The 20407-nt window shown below is 31.9% G+C and overlaps 1 pseudogene; it reads left to right on the top strand.

The window, feature by feature from the left end:
• The first annotated feature begins 11441 nt into the window (after positions 1–11441).
• On the top strand, positions 11442–13025 carry LOC147385442 (E3 ubiquitin-protein ligase PUB23 pseudogene; annotated as a pseudogene).
• Positions 13026–20407: the final 7382 nt, after the last annotated feature.

The following is a 20407-nucleotide window of genomic DNA, read 5'->3' as shown; positions in this document are numbered from 1 at the left end:
TGTTTTATAAATGTTGGCTAGTACTTACTACATGATCTTACACCCACTTATGAGCCATAAAGATAACATTTTGGTAAATCCAAAGCATGTTTAACATGGTGATCACTGTTGCCAAAAATTATTCCAATTTAATGTGGTCAACTATATAATTAACAAATAATTATGATTGATGTCAACAATTCCAAACTTCTATGTTCACATCATTTTTTCATGAATTAAGAATATATTATATAAGGAGAGACTAGATATATGGCAATATATAGTTTAACATATAAAAATATAGATCCCACATGTTTAAGGTCAAATAAAAAGTAGAAATATAGGAATCACGGATTAACTCCGCCAAAAACATAGCAAGGATTTTCTTGTTTTTTTGTCCGTATACGTTATATGGAAAAAGCAGCTGTGCAATTGTCTTGTACTTTGGTTTTTTTTAGGATTACTAAAACATCAATTATGTACTTTTTTTTTTTTTTTTTGGGTACTTTTAGAAAGATAGATACTCCCAATTTTACAAATAAGATTGTAAAAATTTAAGGATTTTCTTCTTCTAATGTTTGAGAGAGAAAGGGAGAAGATGCATAAGACTTAGGAGTTTGGATTTGGAATTAAAATCTTGTGTGTTTTTCTTGTATGATTCTCCTTTGATTTCTTAGTAAAAAAGATTGATTCATTATTTGTGGATGTAGGTACCCTGTCAAACCATTTAAATCCTTATGTGTTTTGTGTGCGATTTTTATTCTCTTTATCGATTCGTTATTTTCACGAAGTTATCAGAGTTAGCAAGTTTGTATGGATGGCAATGAAAAGTTCGAACACGAAGTTCGAGGTTGAGAGATTTGGCATGAGTGATAGTTGCAGCCTGTGACAACAAAGAATCATGAATGATATATCTTGGTTTAACAAGGCTTGACTAGAACGTTGAAAGGAAAGCCCGATAAACCAGAGAATATGACAGATGATTGTGAGGTGGTTACTACAATTTGAAAGGACAAGTCCATGCTCTCCGCAAAAGTTAACTAGATAGTCGACTTGGGACAACTACATATGCACATTGGTTGTATGATCGAGTTGATGTAGACCAGGATGATTCAATAGAGTGTGTAGTATATAAGTAATTGAGTCGAATTAATTCAAGTTTCAAGTGGAGTTTTCATCTCAAGCATAGGTGATGCAAAGTTCGTTTGTGAAAGACATGCAATTTCTCTCAAAAGTGATTCTAGTATTTAGGCCAAGGTGGAGCGATGGACACATATGATTAATTATTGTTTTAGGTCTTTGAATTGACAAAATTCATGTCTAGGTGGTGATTGTTATGCAATTGTCTTGTATTTTGTTTTCTTTTAATATTATTAAAAAGGGAATTGTGTAATTTTTTCCATTGGGTTAGGGTCCCTTGACTCCTAAGAATGACTCACGAAAAAAACACATGATCCCAATCATTTGAATGCAAAATCTAATGGTTGAGATTTATCCTAGGGATAAGTATCTTCGAGATTTGTGTTATCAAGATATTCATAAATCTCAACCATTGGATTTTGTGTTTAAAAGGTTATGATCACATGTTTTTTTCATGAGTCATTCTTAAGAGTTAACAGATTCCAACCCTTTGCTATTTTTGGGGTTTCTATTTTTTGAGAAATAATTAAGCACTCCCTATTTTCTAAATAGAGATATCTAAGGTTGTAAAAACTAAAACTTATAGAGTTTTTTTCTTTTTCTTTTTTCCCTAGGATTTGAGAGAGAAAATGAGAGGGTGTACAAGAGTTTCTAGGTTTACATTGAGATTAAAATCTTGTATGTTTTTCTTATATATATATATAGGAGAATGCTAACGTCCTAGACCTCATGGGAATATTAGCATTCTCCAACACTTTTTTTTTTTCAATAATAATTTTATCCATTTTGTAATTTAGTAAAAAAAAAAAAAAGGTATATTAGTATTTTTATATAATAAATACTTATTTAAGTAATTAATACTTGTCTCTTTCATATATATATATAGGGAGCGGTTCGGCAGCCCTAAAGTTTGGTGCCAAACATTTTTTGTAAATCACTTTTGATGGGATTAGAAGTTTTGGAATAGGCTGTTTTTTTGTGAGGATGATCTCTACGGTGAAGAGATCATCCTCACAAAAAATTAACTCATTTTGAAACTTCTAAGCCTAGTTTACAAGTTGAAGAATCGTGGACCATCCAATTTTTGTAAATAACTTTTAATGGAGTTAAAAGTTTTGGAATAGGCTGATTTTTTGTGAGGATGATCTCCTCATCATAGAGATCATCCTCACAAAAAATCAACTCATTCCAAAGCTTCTAACCCATATTTTGAAAAATGTTTGACACCAAACTTGGCAAACTTTAGGGCTGCCGAACCGTCCCCATATATATATATATATATATATATATATATATATTATATATATATATAGGGAGCGGTTCGGCAGCCCTAAAGTTTGTCAAACATTGTGCCAAACATTTTTCAAAACATGGGTTAGAAGCTTTGGAATGAGCTGATTTTTTGTGAGGATGATCTCTACGGTGAAGAGATCATCCTTTCCAAAAATCAGCTCATTTTGAAATTTATGACCCTAGTTTACAAATTGAAGAATCATGCACCTTCCAATTTTTGTAAATCACTTTTGATGGGGTTAGAAGTTTTGGAATGAGTTGTAGAGATCATCCTCACCAAAAATCAGCTCATTCCAAAACTTCTAACCCCTGTTTTGAAAAATGTTTGGCAAACTTTAGGGCTACTGAACCGCTCCTTCCTATGTATATATATGTTCTCTTTTGATTTCTTAGTCAAGAAGGTTGATTATGATTTGCGGATGTAAACACACTACTGAATTATGTAAATCCATGTGTGATTCATGTGATTTTTATTCTTTTTAGTACTTTGTTGTTTCACAAGAGCATGTTTTGAAACTTGGTTTCTTTTCTCCTCTCAAAAGAATCAAATCATTTATGCATTTAAAAGTATTTGTTAATATAAATTTATTTTTGAATAATTATATTTTTCTTAGAATAATACGATTACTTGTGAACTGGCACAAAATATTATCTTATTTCTTAGATAATTAATATTTAAATTATTAGAATATTAATTATTTTTACTGAAAGTACAAAATCATGTTGAGTCGGCCAGTTCAAATTTCATAGAGTCGATTTGATAAACAATACACTTTGACTAGGGCCCGGTAACCTTTGAGATTGGGGTGAGTCTTCTCAGGATATATACATATATTTATTGATTGGAATGAGAGAGAGAGAGAGAGGGTCCAAGAAGTCAAAGAAGCACCACTGTTAGTAGAGCCCATCAACCATATTAAAAATCCTAAGAGAAGACTTTGAAAAAGGCTTCTGCCAGCAGTAGCCGCCATCTCGAGCTGATTGGGAGAGAAAGAAGGTAAGAAAAATATGATAGAGAAGAAGCAAAGAAGCATAGGTTGGAAATTTAAAAATGCCTATTTAATTATAGGACCCTCAACAGCTTAACCATAGTCCATAGCAATAAATTATGATTAAGAAGTCTCTAAACCATAATTGATGATGAGATATGATGCCATTTGGTGGTATCACACTAATTTATGAATATTTTACACACCACAAATCAGCATATTGACCATTTTTATCCATTAGATCAAAGCATTTTTTTTTTTGTATATGTGTTGATTAGTTCTAGTAATTGTGTCTAAGCAATTATTTTTGTTTGAATATTCAAAACAATGTTCCTAAGTTATTAATTGATCAAATTTTAATTACTCTTATGAAACTTTGAACTGTTTCATAAAATCTTTTTAATGGAAATTAAAATTTATTATAGTTTTGGAGGATAATGTCCTTTTTCATTTATGTAATATATCTACAAAAAAGGATTTTAAAAAAAAATAAAAAATCACAGATGATAATTTTGCAGCCATGCTTCCACCCAAAGTGACTCCAATATGAGTAAAAAAAATTCATGACAACTTTGACAGCCTATGTTAAAAACCATACGATATCGTAGATTTAACAACAATTAGAAACCTAAGTTGGGTTTCGTATGTGGGGGACATGGATGAAAAAATAACAATTAAAATTAACTTCTTAAATGAGACTAAGAATATTATACTTAAACTTTTTTAAATTGAAACACAATAATTTTGAGAATTGATATTGGCACCCCAACTTTTATTTATTTCAATCAAATTAAAATAAAAAAGTTTTTTTTTTTTTTAAAACCTGCGCAACTTATGTTTAAATTTCGATTTCAGTACATTGTTCATTTTAATTCCCAAAACATGCATTTTGAGTGAATTCGTCACTTTTATAATTGATGAATTCGTTGGTATATCTATGAATTTGTAGATATTAAAAGTGACGAACTCATGAGGTTGTAGGTTATAAAAATGACGAATACATGTTTTGGGAATTAAAATGAACAGTATACCAAACTCAAAATTTCATCATATTCAACACACAAAATGGAGATTCTCCCATAACAAAGTCAATGAATGAGAATAAGTAAAAGTTCAGATGGCACTAGAATCTCTCTCTTCTTTCAAATTTCTATTTGAGGATTTTATAAGGGACCAATCCTAATTGTAGACAACTGTTGAAGTTGTTTGAATGTGTTATATGATTTGTAATGTTGAAATGATAAGTTGAGCCATGGTGTGTTTTATTCTTTAATTATGGTGTGATAAATAATATGAGAAATGGGGGTGAAATAATTAATAAATAGAAAGGTGGAAAAAATCCATCACTATTTCCTCAACAAATTTTTTCAAAAGTTGTAAGACTCTTAGGGTTTGTTCTTTACAAGAGTCAACTCTAGCTCTAAAAGTTGTCTTCTAGAAGAAGTAGAAACTTAGAGCTTGAAAAGTTACATTCAGCAGAAACTTGTTTATTATAAAAACACATAAGCTAAAAATTGATGTTCGTTTGACAGTTTTTTATTGATGGATTCTAGTAAAATGACTAGAATACCTTAAATGCACTAAAAATGATTAGAATATTTTAATATATATATGTGGACGGTTCAGCAGCCCTAAAGTTTGCCAAGTTTGGTGCCAAACAATTTTCAAAATATGGGTTAGAAGCTTTGGAATTAGCTGATTTTTTATGAGGATGATCTCTATGATGAGGAGATCATCCTCACCAAAAATCAGCCTATTCCAAAACTTCTAACCCCATCAAGAGTGATTTACAAAAATTGGACGGTCCACGATTCTTCAACTTGTAAACTAGGGTTAGAAGTTTCAAAATGAGCTGATTTTTTGTAAGGATGATCTCTTCACCGTAGAGATCATCCTCACAAAAAATCAGTCTATTCCAAAACTTCTAACCCCATCAAAAGTGATTTAGAAAAAATGTTTGGCACCAAACTTGGCAAACTTTAGGGCTGTCGAACCGCTCCATATATATATATATATATATATATAATTTATATTGAAAAATTATAAAATAATTATTTTCAATTTAAATAAATTTATAAATTTTATAATTCTATCGAAATTTCGGCAGCATCTCCTTTTGAAAATGGACATATGAAAATTTCCTAATAAAGAAAATACCGACATAATATACAATCTAACATCCACATAACATCTCATACACAAATCATTATACTTCATCATCGTTAAAGGAGAAATACTACTACTAACACCGTAATCAAAATCAAAATAAATATTATAAATAAGATATTGCATCATATCAATGCATATCTAATATTCTTCTTTAGGTTATGCATAAGTTTTTTTAACTATTGCATCATCCAAGACACGTCCATCTACTTCATTTACCCATAAAAATGCATCATTGTGTTTTTTAAAATAAAAAGTCGATCTATCAATGAATTTTTTTTGTAAGAAAACTTAAATTGTATTAAACTAGATCCAACTAATTTGCCTGCCATGATGGATATCTATAAAATACTCTCCTATTATTTTTCTTTATATAAGTGGTAAATTGTTGTATTATTAAGTTATAAGAACAATGGAAAAGAAAATATTATGTTATAAATACTACAAACACACCACATTTTATCAAATAAAAAGTGTTATAATGTCATACAAAAAATAATAATTGCCATTAAAAGCAAATTCAAAATAGATCAAAACTCTTAAGATCTATTATAAATAGCATATAGTGCATTAGTTATTCCATTCTATGGTAACACAAGATCGACGATATACAAGTTCATCATTATTATCATGTTTAGATGTACCCCCTTCATCTTTTACAATTTATTTTTTCTCAAACATAAGAATTCTTCATTTACAATTGCATGCTTCGTTATAAAATTATGGTGTATCATGCAAGTCAATGTAATATCTCGTTGTGTTTGAAATTTATAATGTGGCATTTACTTCAAAATTATCCATTGTTTTCAAAATTCTAAAACATCATTCAATGATATTTGTAAGTGAACAATTCATCATTACTGAACATATCATCGTAGGTAAACGTACCGTCATGGATAGAAATATCATCATCAAAATCCATAAATCTATATCAGTACATAATTACAAATTATATAAATTAAAATCATAACATTCAAATAACATAGAGAACAAAATAGACATATTTAACGTTCACCACACAACGGGCATTGTTAATAATATTGACCACATAACGGGCATATTACCTAATCCACGGAAAGGATAAAAAAATAAATGGGCATTATCAATATATATCACCATAGAGGTGGCATATTGTCATAATCATTAATGAAAGATATAAACAAACATATCGAAACTACACACAAATACTACTTAGAATAATGAATTCAAGCATCTTTCATTTCACCATCCAATCATCTAACACGGAGTTAATCTGTTCGCAACATGTACCAAATTTTCCCTGTACTCATTCTTTATAGTGAATAATTTCAAAGCAAACCGATAACTATCACTATTAGGGATGATTTTTATTGTTACATCCAACAAATCAATACACTCCCTAATGCTACCAAGTCGTGGTGGAGGTGGTGCATTACTTGCACTCGTCCTCGACGAAATTGCTTCAACCAAATGCTTAATCTAATTGTCCCAACAAAATTGCATTTGTCATTTTTTATCGTCTGGAATGGGACTGAAAATCTTGGTTACCTCCAGATCTCCTACTTTTTGGTGCAATAAATGTAAGGATATCATTACCATCAACATTAACATTAGGAAAAATATCGACAAGTGGTTGAGAACCTAATGGTTGGAACTTTGGTGGTTGTGTTTCTTGAACAAATGCAAGATTATCATCATCATCTTCATCATCCTAAAGCTCATGCTCAACTGACCTAAATGACCTAGTGGATGGACACTCACCAGGATTAAAAGAGCTTGCAACATACTCTCCAATAGCACAATGGCATATGTTTATTCAAATATTATGTCCAACTCTTCAACATGTTCCATTCTTTCATAACATCATTGTGCGTCAATTTTATTTTTCTACAAAATAAATAAACTTCTTCTATAAATTTAAATAGGTAAACTTGACATTCATATTTGGTATTCTAATCGAAAATTACCTCTAACCAAGAGTTCTACCATTCATCATACGCTAATTCCTTATTGTTAACAACATTGTAACCCATACACTATATGCTTTTAGCTTAATCCATGTAGTCCAAATATTTTAGTTTTATCCTAGTGATTCTTAGTGTAACTAACCCCTGTCGTTGTCTAAAATTGATTGATTAGAAATGAATATCATAATACATTTAATGAAGTATTAGGTCTTTTTCCCTTCTTAACTAATTCCTCGCAGATATTAACTCAAATCTTATGAAAATAGGGTATCCATCTTGCAGAATCAATTTTCGATTCTATTTCTTTTGGTTATATTACTTTTTATCTCGGCATGTGACAACTTGATTATTCATTTTTTTAAAGGAAAAAAGTAATGGATAAGGATAATGAATGGAGAACATAGTGAAATACAAATAACAAATAAAAATAATTTCAATTTTCACAAACATATGAATTTTTTTTTTCAAAACCCAAAACCTCAATTTTCATCAATAAATGAAGTTTGAAATCTGAACTAAAACAAATGAAAATTCACCAATAGTCTCTTCAATTTCTCAAAAAGGTTAATGAATCAGACATGCAAGAAAGAAAAAAAATTTTGTATGTGATTTCTATTTGAAGAATGAACAATCGAGAGCATACCTCATTGATCGACTTGTTTTAGGGTTTCATGAGGAGAGTCACAGAGGCGATGTTGCAATAAGGATTAGAACTTCCTTCGCACAAAGAAAATCTTTAAAGATGAAAGGGTTCGATCGTTTCATCCAATTGGTTCAAACTTCAGAAGAAACTCATAAAAAAGAAGCGATGTTACAATGGTTCAGGGTTCGATCGTTTCATCCAATTGGTTTGATCATTTCGTTTATTTTTACAACAACTTGAAACCCACAAAAAAATTCTAGAAGAAGTCTTGATTGTTTGGGCATTTGCAAGAGATGAGAATATTTTCTAAAAGAGGGATTTCTTAGGTTAAGTTTTGGTTGGAAATTCAATAAAAGACGGAGGGTATTTTGATAATTTCATATGAATCGTTTTACGGTAATTGACTTTGCACAAAAGTCATTTAAAGAAGCAGGCCTTGGACAACTTCGATTAAGAGCTATTTTTTTTACTTCATTTGAAATCTGGAAAAGCAAAAAAGCCCAAACAAACATCATTCTTTTTATTTTTTGGGCTTAAACGCAACAAAAAACAAAAAAACATAAAAATCCAGCTCTAAAAACCCAAACGAATAGGCCCTTAGTTGCCTTATGTAGATAAAATCCAACCTCTGCCCCTTAATTTTCATTTACTCCAATTCATTATTTGAGAAATTTTAAAAGTTGAAATATGCAGATAAGTTATATGCAAATGTTTTGAGCTTTCAATGTTTGTAAGGTCTCATTTGGGTGAGGGACTCCCAAAAAACTATTGAGTTTTACGGTCCCTATTATAATCTTGTCATTCATAAGGACAGAGACTTCGTTTTCAATTAAAATAATATCCCAAAATTACTTTCTTAAAATTTGGTTTTGTTCATTTTTTTAAGTGGTCGTTTTCCTTAGTTTGTCATCTCACAAAGACCAAATTAGGGTTTCAATCACAAGACTTTTTTTTTTTTTTTTTTTAAATTGGTTTCCCCTTATTTATTGGGACATCTCTCGTCCCTTTTGCGATGGGACTTGGACATCCACAAGTTTCCCAAAGATTGCAAGACTTAAGAGTCCAACTTTGAAGTGGGTAAGCTGCTTCTAAATTTTGAAGAATTTTGCAATGGGACTTGGACATCCACAAGTTTCCCAAAGATTGCAAGACTTAAGAGTCCAACTTTGAAGTAGGTAGGCTGCTTCTAAATTTTGAAGAAACCTTCTTCGTTACAAGACACGTAGCATTTTGAATTTATTTCATGCCCATATATTTCTGCCAAGACGTAATGAGTCCACATTTATGTCTTGTCTAAAAAAAATGTCTTGATTACTTTAAGTCAAGAGCTCCATTAACTATTTTTTTTTTTTTTAATTCGAAAAATTCTCATTATGCCCCTGATTTCTCAAATTTTGTGACAAGCACGAAGTTATAATCCATGGAAAATGGATTGAATAAGCTCACTTCATTTTATTTTCATTTTTATTAATTTCAGTAATTTTTTTTCGGAAGATAAGCATGAAGTTGGATTCTAAGGAAGTCAAACCTAAGACATGGGAACACTTTTCACACGTCTAAACAAACTTGCTAAGTTGGCATCTTCTTAATTGGATAGTTGTTGTGGGACACATATCTCTTGTAGATTAAGTTTTGTCACAAAAGTCTTTAAAAATCCTTCAATTTCTATGGTTTTAATGTGAAAGAAAGATCACTAATTAGATCATCTGTCCCTCTGATCTATTCAATCTCTGTGTTGATTTCTAATAACATGAATGATGCAAGTAGAGAGTTTTAAAATCATGATTTCAATTAAGGAAAAACTATATATATCTGTGTAATAAGTTAAACTGATTAACTACTCTTCCTTTCACTGGATTTCAATTAACCTCCCTCATTCACTTGCTAAGTCGAGCTTTGCTTTTGAATTTTGATCAAGCCTAACTTGGGTGACGTAATAACCCTTTTTTCTTATTTCTATTACTTGTTCAAAGCTCGAGATGAACATAATTCTCATGGATTGAAGTAATTAGTATACCAGCATTGGAGAGTTAGTAAAAGTTTATGAGCGTTGATACCATGACCTCCTTATATCTAAAAGGGCTCCTCACCAATTAATTAATCAGTAACCACTAATATATTGTTTATCGTCAAATAAATAAAGGGTCGTGATCCCTTGACTCCTAGGAATGACTCATGAAAATAACATATGATCTAAACCTTTTAAAAGTAAAATCAATGATTGAGATTTATTGTCGGGATAAGTATTTTCAAGATTTGAGTTGTCGATATACTCATAAATCTCAATCATTGGATTTTGTTTTTAAAGAATTGAGATAACGTGTTTTTTTCATGAGTCATTCTTAGGAGTTAATGGATGCCAACCCATAAATAAATAAATAAATATATGATATGTATAAATACTATAATATTAGTTGGCCCTTTGACTTTCTACTTTGACAAATCTAATATAAAATGACAGAAAAAAATTATTATAATTATTATTGCAAAGAGTCATGGCAAATGCAGGCACTAAATCATATCCCATATGTACATGGTCGATTTAACAAGTGCACAAAGCCATGGATCTTTTCTTTGGGATAAACAAGAAAAAAAGATCTAGGTTTTGTGCCGTTGCCACATCAATCGTGTGTAGATCTGGTATGATTTACCCGTGCATTCATCATTGTTCTATTGTAAAAGAATAATGATGAATGTATGTGATTTTGGGTAAAGTTGGTACTAACTGGATGCCTTCATCACGATTCATTGCAAAATTGAGGGAGGCATATTTGATATGACACATTTTTAGCTTGAGTGCTGATTTTCTAACACACTGATGTGGCATGTGCGAGAATTGTAGATTTTTTCCCTTAAGATTATATTTATGCATCTCGAGGTGATAATCTACTGTTCTTACATATACCACGTCAGCGAGTTTTTGAGTTATTCTGTAAGAGTTGAGTTAGGAAATCATCACACTTTTAGCTTAGATTCAGCGGTCTACTCAATTCTCTCGTAAAACCTATCAAAGAATGCTGTACGGCGACCTTCTCTTTTCGGCCCAAACAATCTTTCTCGTGGGCCCAATGGTGAGATAGTCCAACTCTCCAAGACTCCAACAAATACAGATGTGCCACGTGGCCGAAATTGGAACCTCACAAGAATCACGATTCATTAACAATTTCGTAATGTTTTTGTCATGGAAGACCGCCGAAAGAGACTTCAAAAACGTAGAATTTTCTTTGTATCTCTTTCTTCTTCTCTTCCAAAATCCAAATATATCAATAAATTTAGCCGCTTTTCCTTACCATTGAAAGTTGAAACTTACAAATACCTCTCTTTCCATACTTAACACTAAAATTCCATTTCTCCATTTTTAGCTCATCATCTTTTTCTACTATCTTTCTCTTAATTTCCACTATTTTTCATGGATGATGTTGAAGTTCCTCAGTACTTCATCTGCCCCATATCTCTTCAGATCATGAAAGATCCCATAACGATTGTAACGGGCATCACATACGATCGAGATAGCATGGAGCAATGGTTGTCGTCAGGTAAGAATGTGTCGTGTCCGGTCACTAATCAACCCTTGCCGACCAACTTCGACTTAACCCCAAATCACACACTTCGACGACTAATTCAGGCATGGTGCGTCACAAATGCATCGAATGGTGTCGATCGAATCCCCACCCCAAAGTCACCTCTCAACAAGATCCATCTCCTTAAACTACTTCAAGACCTTTGTGTTCCACAATTGCAATTGAAATCTTTGAAGAAGCTTGAGAGTCTTTCATCGGAGGGTGAACGGAATAGAAGATGTTTAATAGAAGCCGGTGTAGGCAAAGCAATGTTATCGATCATTGTAAATTGCTTCAAGAAAAATGTAACCAATGGTCTTGAAGAAGCTCTAAATGTTCTTCATCTCATTCCTATGCCTATCGATGAAATTAACCGTCTTTCTATTGAAAATTGTAATTTTTTCGATTCGATAACATGGGTTTTACGACGTAAGATGGATAATCATGCAGTGGTGAAAACTCATGCGCTTTTAGTCTTGAAATCCATCATTGAAGTGCCATATTCATGTCTACTTGAGCGTTTAAAGCTTGAATTCTTTGAAGCAGTAATTCGGGTCCTGAGAGAATGTATATCACAACAAGTTACAAAGGTTGCCTTGCATGTCTTGCTAGGAACCTGTCCCTTTGGCAGAAATAAAATGAAGATTGTCGAAGCCGGTGCAGTTTTTGATCTCATCGAACTTGAACTTAGTATGCCGGATAAGAGGACTTCAGAGCTCATCTTGGGAGTACTGGATCATTTATGTTCTTGTGCAGATGGAAGAGCAGAATTTGTAGCTCATGCTGGTGGCATTGCTATGGTCTCAAAGAGGATTCTTAGGGTTTCTCCTATGGTGGATGAACGAGCTGTTAGGATCCTTGCATCGATCAGTAAGTTCTCAGCAACAAATGAAGTTCTTAGAGAGATGTTGAGGATTGGAGCTGTGTCAAAGCTTTGTATGGTTCTTCAAGCACAGACTTCAGCCAATTTGAGAGAGAAGGCAAGAGAGGTTCTTAGGCTCCACTCTAATATTTGGACTAACTCTCCTTGCATTAATTTTTATCTGTTAACAATGTATCCTAGATAAAGCTTGGATAATTATTAGAGCTTTTATAATAACCCATTTTGTTTCATCCAATTCCCATTTTGATTCATCCATTCAACTGAAAAAGAAAAATGGAGTCTGGATGGGACATAATGGGATTTGAGAATATCACTCACTTTTGATATGTCGTGTCTATACCTCTCTCTCTTTTTTCTTTTTCTTTTTTTAAGTATCCAATTTTAGTAGCAGTTATGGAGTTTATACTCTCTCTCTCTCTTCATTATAGTGGTAATAATAAAAAAAATCAAGCTCTTAAATGTATAATATAAGTTTTAAACTTTAATTTAGATATAAAAATTTAATTATAGTATGAAAAAATTTGGTGTGTGACATGGCTGTCATGTAATTTTTTCAATTTTTATTTATCTGCCTCCATTGGCCAAATTTGTATTTATCTGCCTCCATCCAGTTCTTTAAAAGAAAAAAGACAAAATAATGAAAGCTTTGTATTTTCCGATGACTATCTTATAATACACTAAACAATAAATTTGAATATGATATTTAAGTATTAATAACGAATTTCCTATTTAAATGAACGCATGACGACACCCCATTCCATTTCTTCCTTGACCGAAAATTTTAATTTGATTTGGGTTTTTGACCATGTGAGAAAAACTATTCAAGCACTTAAATAATGATAAAGTGATAGGTAAAGAAATTGAAGTTTGATTAGTATCAGATCTTTCCTTGGCCACACCTGTTGCTTTCTTTTTCATTTTATCTCTCCTTTGATGATCTTATGTTCAGATATTTATGAAAGTGGATCCTCTGTAGCACACCCTATAACAATCTCTCCTAGATAAGAGAGAGAGAGAGAGAGAGAGAGAGAGAGAGAAAGAAAGAAAGAGTCAGTACAAGAATAACATCTAAGACCTCTTGTGATCTTGGTTTAGATCTAATAAAAAATTAAAAAAATAAGACTTCTTTTTTGCCAGACTTGGGTCTTTAAAAATAAACGATGGGTGAACTCTCAATTTTTCAGAAGTGGGATTTTATTGTATCGTTGATGTGACACTCTTTCAATCATTCAAACATTGCTATAGGGTACTAAAGAAGATTCGCTTCCGATATTTACATGCAGGGTTTAGGTATAATGAAATATTGATGAAAACATTTAATTGCACACTGCTTAGAATCGATTACACCTTGTCATTTAAAAAATCTCCCTTGCACTCCATCAATATGATTGTGTGTTCAAAGAATAAAAGAGCAACATCTCGTCTGCTTCTTTTCCTCCAACAAAATATGTACATATATAGCTCTTCATCCTTCAACAAAAAAAAAAAAAAAAAAAACAATGAGAGAGAGAGAGAGAGGTGCAACTAATAGGAAGTTACAAAAGTAATATCTTTTATGATTGGGGTGCAACTAGTAACTCCCAAAATAATGGATATGATAAAAGAAGACAGAGAATTCTTCAAAGAATTTGATTTTACTTATTAGTTTTAAAATCATACTATATAATATACAAGTTTGCAATTTTTGGGAGTGATATCTATTTTCATTGTTTACTTTTGACAAACTTTTTCCATTATTTTCAAAAATATAAATCTAATTTTTTTTTTTTTAATTCTATAAATTTGCATTTTAGCATGTAAACCAACCGAATCATGTATTAGAGGCCTCAAAAAATATGGTTGCTTATATTGACCATTTAGCTTCGTAAATTTGTTATCTTAGGGGCAAAATTACTTTTTCTTTTGACAAAATTTTGAGAGAAAATGTTAACAAAAATGTAACAATTTGTAAACATTTGCAAATGTCAAACATTGAAGGAGGTAATTCTAAAATTTAAGTACTAGAAGGTGACATGTGCAACAACACATGTCTATGAAGGGCTTATTTGTAATTTTAAAATATTAATCAAAGATTGATTTTGAAGATTACATTAGTATAAAAAAAAGATATTTTTCTAATTTAAAAAAAAAAAAGGTGATTTTAGGGATGTGGGAGTGCAGTTTTATTGGTTTTAACTGAAATAACCTTGATTATATTAATTTCAAATGTTAAGGTGGGGGTATTTTTAAAATCCAAATTTTGATGTCAAACCACTTCTACTCTACCTTCTCCCATTATAATAGTAAAGATATGAAGGCTTTGCTAGTATGCGTCATTAACTAGGCTTTTCACATTTTAAAAAGATGATATTTTAGGCATTAGAGCAATTCCAACAGGGAGCCCTCCGAATCAAACTCCGACCAAGCTTCATTTTGAAGTTTTGAATTTTATATCACTTTTCATGGCTTCTTGCATACAACTTGAAATTTTTTTGAAGCCATTGGCTCAATCAATGGTCACCTTTTTTCAGTTTTTCTAGTACAACTTTTCTTTTCTTTTTTCCAAAAATGCCATTTTTACCTTTCCTCCTTTATATTTCTAAATTTTTTGAGAGATGCGAACAATAATTTGAAGCTTGGGCCGATTGGAGTTCAAAATTGGTTTGGGGGCTTCAAAATGAAGAAAATATCAATTTGAAACCAAAAATTGAAAGAGTAAGGATCCAGAATGGTGTGACGTTCCCATAATAAAGGTAAGATGTCTACATGACATGTTTTTGTTGGAGTTTAAATCACCTAGGACTCTTAACGAAGTCGTACAAGCAGTCCAATGTGTTTGAAATTAAATAAAAAAGTGTCACATAGACACCTAACGTTATTATAAGAATTATTAATTAGGAACAAGACACCATTCTGAATCACAGCTCAATTCAAAACCTTAGGTTTGGAATTACTCTTTACTCCTTAAATTGTGACTTACGAGGCATGTGTTGAGATGTGGAAGGAGGGTTTCAATCCTTCACGCTGAGTTCTAGGCTGAAAATTAATACCGTGTTAGCGGGAAATAATTTGTTGACAGTTTGACTTTGACTATTATCACGTGGGTTGCAACTTGCATGTGCTATCGTGGAAATGAGAGAGAGGGGACAAGGTGGTCCATACGTTAAATTATCTCTTACAGTGGGGGGTCGCACATACATACTGCATACATGCACAAGAAGTAGAAAACCATCCAGGCTAAGTAATTGACTCGATTGTTGACTTATCCTACCAATTCATGTTTGTTCATTAGATTTTTTTAGGGCCCACAAGGGTGTAATACACTTCATCGAACCTCGATCGACTTTATTGACTTAGGTGGTATCTTTGAGTGAATCTAGAGTCTTGGTAATGGTCCAGGCTTTATCGCTGCACTTACACATCAATATACTTATCACACTTGATAGCAATATTTCTTAACGGTGAGACAGCAATTCGACACTAATAAACGGCCACAGTCAATAACTTTTATCTGGAGTGGCTTTACAAGAAGCCCTTCTTGACCTAAAATGGAAATTTGAATACAGGATATACCTTGAAGCAGCCGACAAATTTGAAGGAAAATTCCATGGACAACTATTAATTAGTACTTAGTAATTCTATCACAAGACTCACTGAATCGATAAAAACTTCGAACGAGGGTCGACTTCACATGATTCAACTTTCATTTGACTCAATCCTAAAGATGTACAAATTACCCATTACCCAAAATCCGATCCAAAACTAAATCGAAAAAACGAAATCAAACCCAGACCGAAACTGAAATAGACCAACTGAAACCGAATCGAAAAATTTCAATCTAGGTTCGACTTCCACCCCTGAAAATCAAACTGACCTTGAACCAAATTGAAAAAGATCCAAAAATTTAAGCAATAATATGTATATTTTTAAGAATCAAACACAACATGCCTTGATTTCAATGAAAAAAATAAATTCAAAAAATATATATAAATAAATAACTTAATAAGAATTTATATTTTCAAACTTAAAATTTGACCATTAATTATTTGAAAAATATCTTAAAACACCCTCTTATATTTTATAGAGTTTGAAAAAATAACATTATAAAAAAAATTTGAAAATTCTAAAAAGAAAAACAGTAATTATAAAAGTTCTTAAATAATTCATAATATATTTAAAACTACACGTTAATGATAGAATAACTAAATGTGTTAAAATGGATTAAATGGATTGATGCCCCTGACTTGAACCTGACCTACTTAATAATCGTGTTAAACAGGTTAACACTATTATGACTCAAACCCATTAATTTCGTGTCATGTTATGATTACCACCCCCTACTTACATGTTATTAAATGTTCCTTTTTCAATAAAGGATTTTGTAAACATGTGCCCTAGGAGTACACATAAAAGTGCATTTACTACACCTTGAAAATAATCATTGGAGAGTATTTTAGTAAAAAAAAATACTTTTTAAGAGTAATTTTGGTATACAAATTAATTTCCAAAGTGCATAGTTAATGCACTTTAACATGTGCCCCAAGGATAAATGTTAACAAAACCCTTTAGTAAAGAATAATGATTTTCTACGTAAAAAGTCTTCACTTGGTCGATACTTGATTGACGTGGCATTGACAAGGAACCATAGATCTTTTTCTTCAGGATAAAAAATTACACATCTTTCAAGTAAGTCAAGTATTGACCGAGTAAAGACTTTTTAGTTAGAAAATGAGCACCCCTAGGTAAAATAAAAGATAAAGAGTCGTGATAAGATGACCCGTTAAGTGGCATACTGATGTAGGACATCTACAATCCTATTTAGAATTTTACTAGGATTTCTATTTCTATGTCTATTTTTATTTCTACTTCTAGTAGGATTTATATTTCATAGTTATGTTAGGAGGACAATTTCTTGTTAATTTCTAATTTATTTTAAATTCATTTATATTATTTAGACTATAATTAGAAGTACTTAGAAGTCTCCAATTTGAACTCTACTAGGATTAGAAAGTTAGTATTATGTTATAGATAGGTTAAAAATATTAATTTTTAGTATTTTACTAGGATTACAAGTTGTTATGATGGAGTTATCTATATAAGGAATTCTAAATCAAAAATTAACAATTTTTTCTCTTTTAATTAATTTTTAATTTTATACTTCTTTTTCTTTTAAGTTATTGCTCGTTTATCAATTGAATGTATTAATTTAAATTGATTTTAAATATTCTATTGAATACAACCTATCGAATCTATTGATTCACACGTTTTCGTTACATCACATACTCAATCGACTCATTGATGTGACAAGTTTGAAAATCGTAGATTTGTACGTTTCAAAATACACTATTGCACTTCCCCATAAAAAAGTGTATTCTAAGGGAAACATGTATCCTGATACGGAAAGATCTATGAGTTTCAAATTTATCCACATCTGCAAATCGATTGAATATGCTACCTGATGAATCATTTTATCAGGACTGACTCTAAGATAATGGAAAGACTAATGATAAATCAACGCAGCAAAACATACTCGGTCACTAAAAAATTTCTGAATTTATTTATTTATTTTATATATTAGTTAATCAAATAACATATATATAACCAACACCCTACAATTATTTCGAATTGTTCTTATCGTGATGATGGTGTTGTAATGATGATGATGGAAGTGGTGGCGGTGAAAATGAGAGAGACACGCACCAGAATGATCTTAAAGGACAGTACTCTGATATTATTATCCTTCCGTATGGTAAGTGGCTAACCTTTGAAATTTGTTTGTCTGTTTGTAGCTATAAATCCACCTTGAACTTTCTCTCTTTTGACTTAAAATCTTTAGCAAGACAATCCCCGGAAACCATGGACTAATGAGTATATATATGCAATGTTTATAGTCATTTTCTTGTCCCATCTCATCCCTTCCGAAAGAAAACAAAAAAAAAAAAAAGTTTGTTATGTTATGAGGCCTCCTTTAGCTCCACGTCTAAGGTTCAATGACACCGACCTAACTAGAGCTACGTACAACGTGATAAACATGTAACATTTGGGACCATATATTCTCTCTCTTGGCGGTAGATAACGAAATTAATCCAGCAATCACAACCATACAACTATGTGCAGCTTTGGCAGTTGGACTTCCTCTGACCATTTGGAACACATAAATTCAATTACAATCTCTAACTTTTTGACCCAGCGCTTGGATAAATCAACTAATAGGATGCACGAGAGACACACTTAGAATAAAAAACAACAAAAAATTTTGAATTATATTTAAAGATTGAAGAGGATAAAATTAATTTACCCTTACTCTAGAGGTTAAAGAGTTAGAAGATGACGGATATTTGGAGAAAAAAAGTCAATAATTTTAGACAAATGGTTGAAGATGAGTTGTTTATATCATTTTATTAGTATTTTAGAGCGTAGTGAGAAGAAGGGATGTGTCATGAGTTTAATAATGTACCAGCATCTCAAATAATCAGCCTTGGATGCGTATGTTTAAATCACTCTTTATAACTTAATACTTTTGTTTTGATAACCAATTATCCCGGTAAACAATGGATCAGGCCCATATCTGGACTTTGCCTAATCCATAGTCCATGATCTTATCGAAGGACTAGTTTCGGGGCACGTGCAATGCCCGCACATCACACGCACCAGGTGTATAATTTAATACTTACTAGTAGAATCGGTAGAAAGGTGACTTGGGTAATTTAAAATAACTCAGGATCAATTACGGTGCCCCATTCCTATAAAATAGGAATGGTGTCTTTGTGTCAGGCTTCATTTGGGGTTTAAAACACCTTGGCCTCCTAACCAAGTAGTGCTCGCTACCCAATGGGCATATTCTCCAAACCAAACCAAACATGCCATGTAGACATTGTTCCTATGTATAGGTAAGGGATACCATTTTGGATCGCAACTCATTGGAGTGACCTCAATTCACATTTTACTGATGTGAAAGTGTGTACATAACTATAGATGCTTTTCATAGAGATACGATTGAAAAGCATCAGTGGTTTTATGCGCACCTCCACATCAGCAAAGTGTGAATTTAGATCAATCTTTAGGTCACAGCACAACTCTAAAGATAATGTTAGAAATAAACGTTGGAGTCATGCTGGAGTGACCTCAATACAAACTTCTTTGATGTGGAGGTGTGCACCCAACCATACATGCTTTTCACTTGAATCTCCGTGAAAGCATCTATGATTCCGTATGGACCTCCACATCAGCAGAGTGTGAAATGAGGTCACTAAAGCAATATTCTAAACGTTATTTTAACCTTTTTATTCGTCAATCAGTACACAAGCTAAGGAACATGATTCTCCTTAGTTAACTTTGTAGTTTTAATAATCTGTGTGATGAAACTACCATCCTCACAAAAAGATGTATCAATTCAATTATTAAACTTCTAACTCTATTAAAAGTCACAATTCAAACTGTTATATATGGATCTCTATTTTTTAAGTTGACTTAGCCTCAAATTTTCAAAGTTTTAGAAGTATCAGAGTGGGCTAATTTTAAGTAAAAATTTCTTGATGGTACGATTATCATCACCTAAATTCAAAAAATCTGGCCCTTAATTATCTTGATGCATGTGCCAGTGACCTTTGGATCCATCGTTAATGTTTTCTAATAGTTAATAGTTCCCATTCTGGATATATGAAAAATATGTCACATTAAATGACTAGAAATCGTTGATGAGAAAAAATTAAAATTTTGTGAAGGCAGTTCAGCATTTTCCTGTGTAATGGTCCATCAAGGGATGGGCCAAAAGTTCTTGAGGTTACCTCTTGTTGAACACATTACGCCATGCTCTTCGGCTTGCCGGC

This window comes from Akebia trifoliata, chromosome 14 (genome assembly GCF_017979445.1).
Source record: "Akebia trifoliata isolate Shusen 1 chromosome 14, ASM1797944v1, whole genome shotgun sequence".
Lineage (NCBI taxonomy): Eukaryota > Viridiplantae > Streptophyta > Magnoliopsida > Ranunculales > Lardizabalaceae > Akebia > Akebia trifoliata.
The sequence above is the reverse complement of the archived record's forward strand: the minus strand, read 5'-3'. Positions and strand labels throughout refer to the sequence as shown.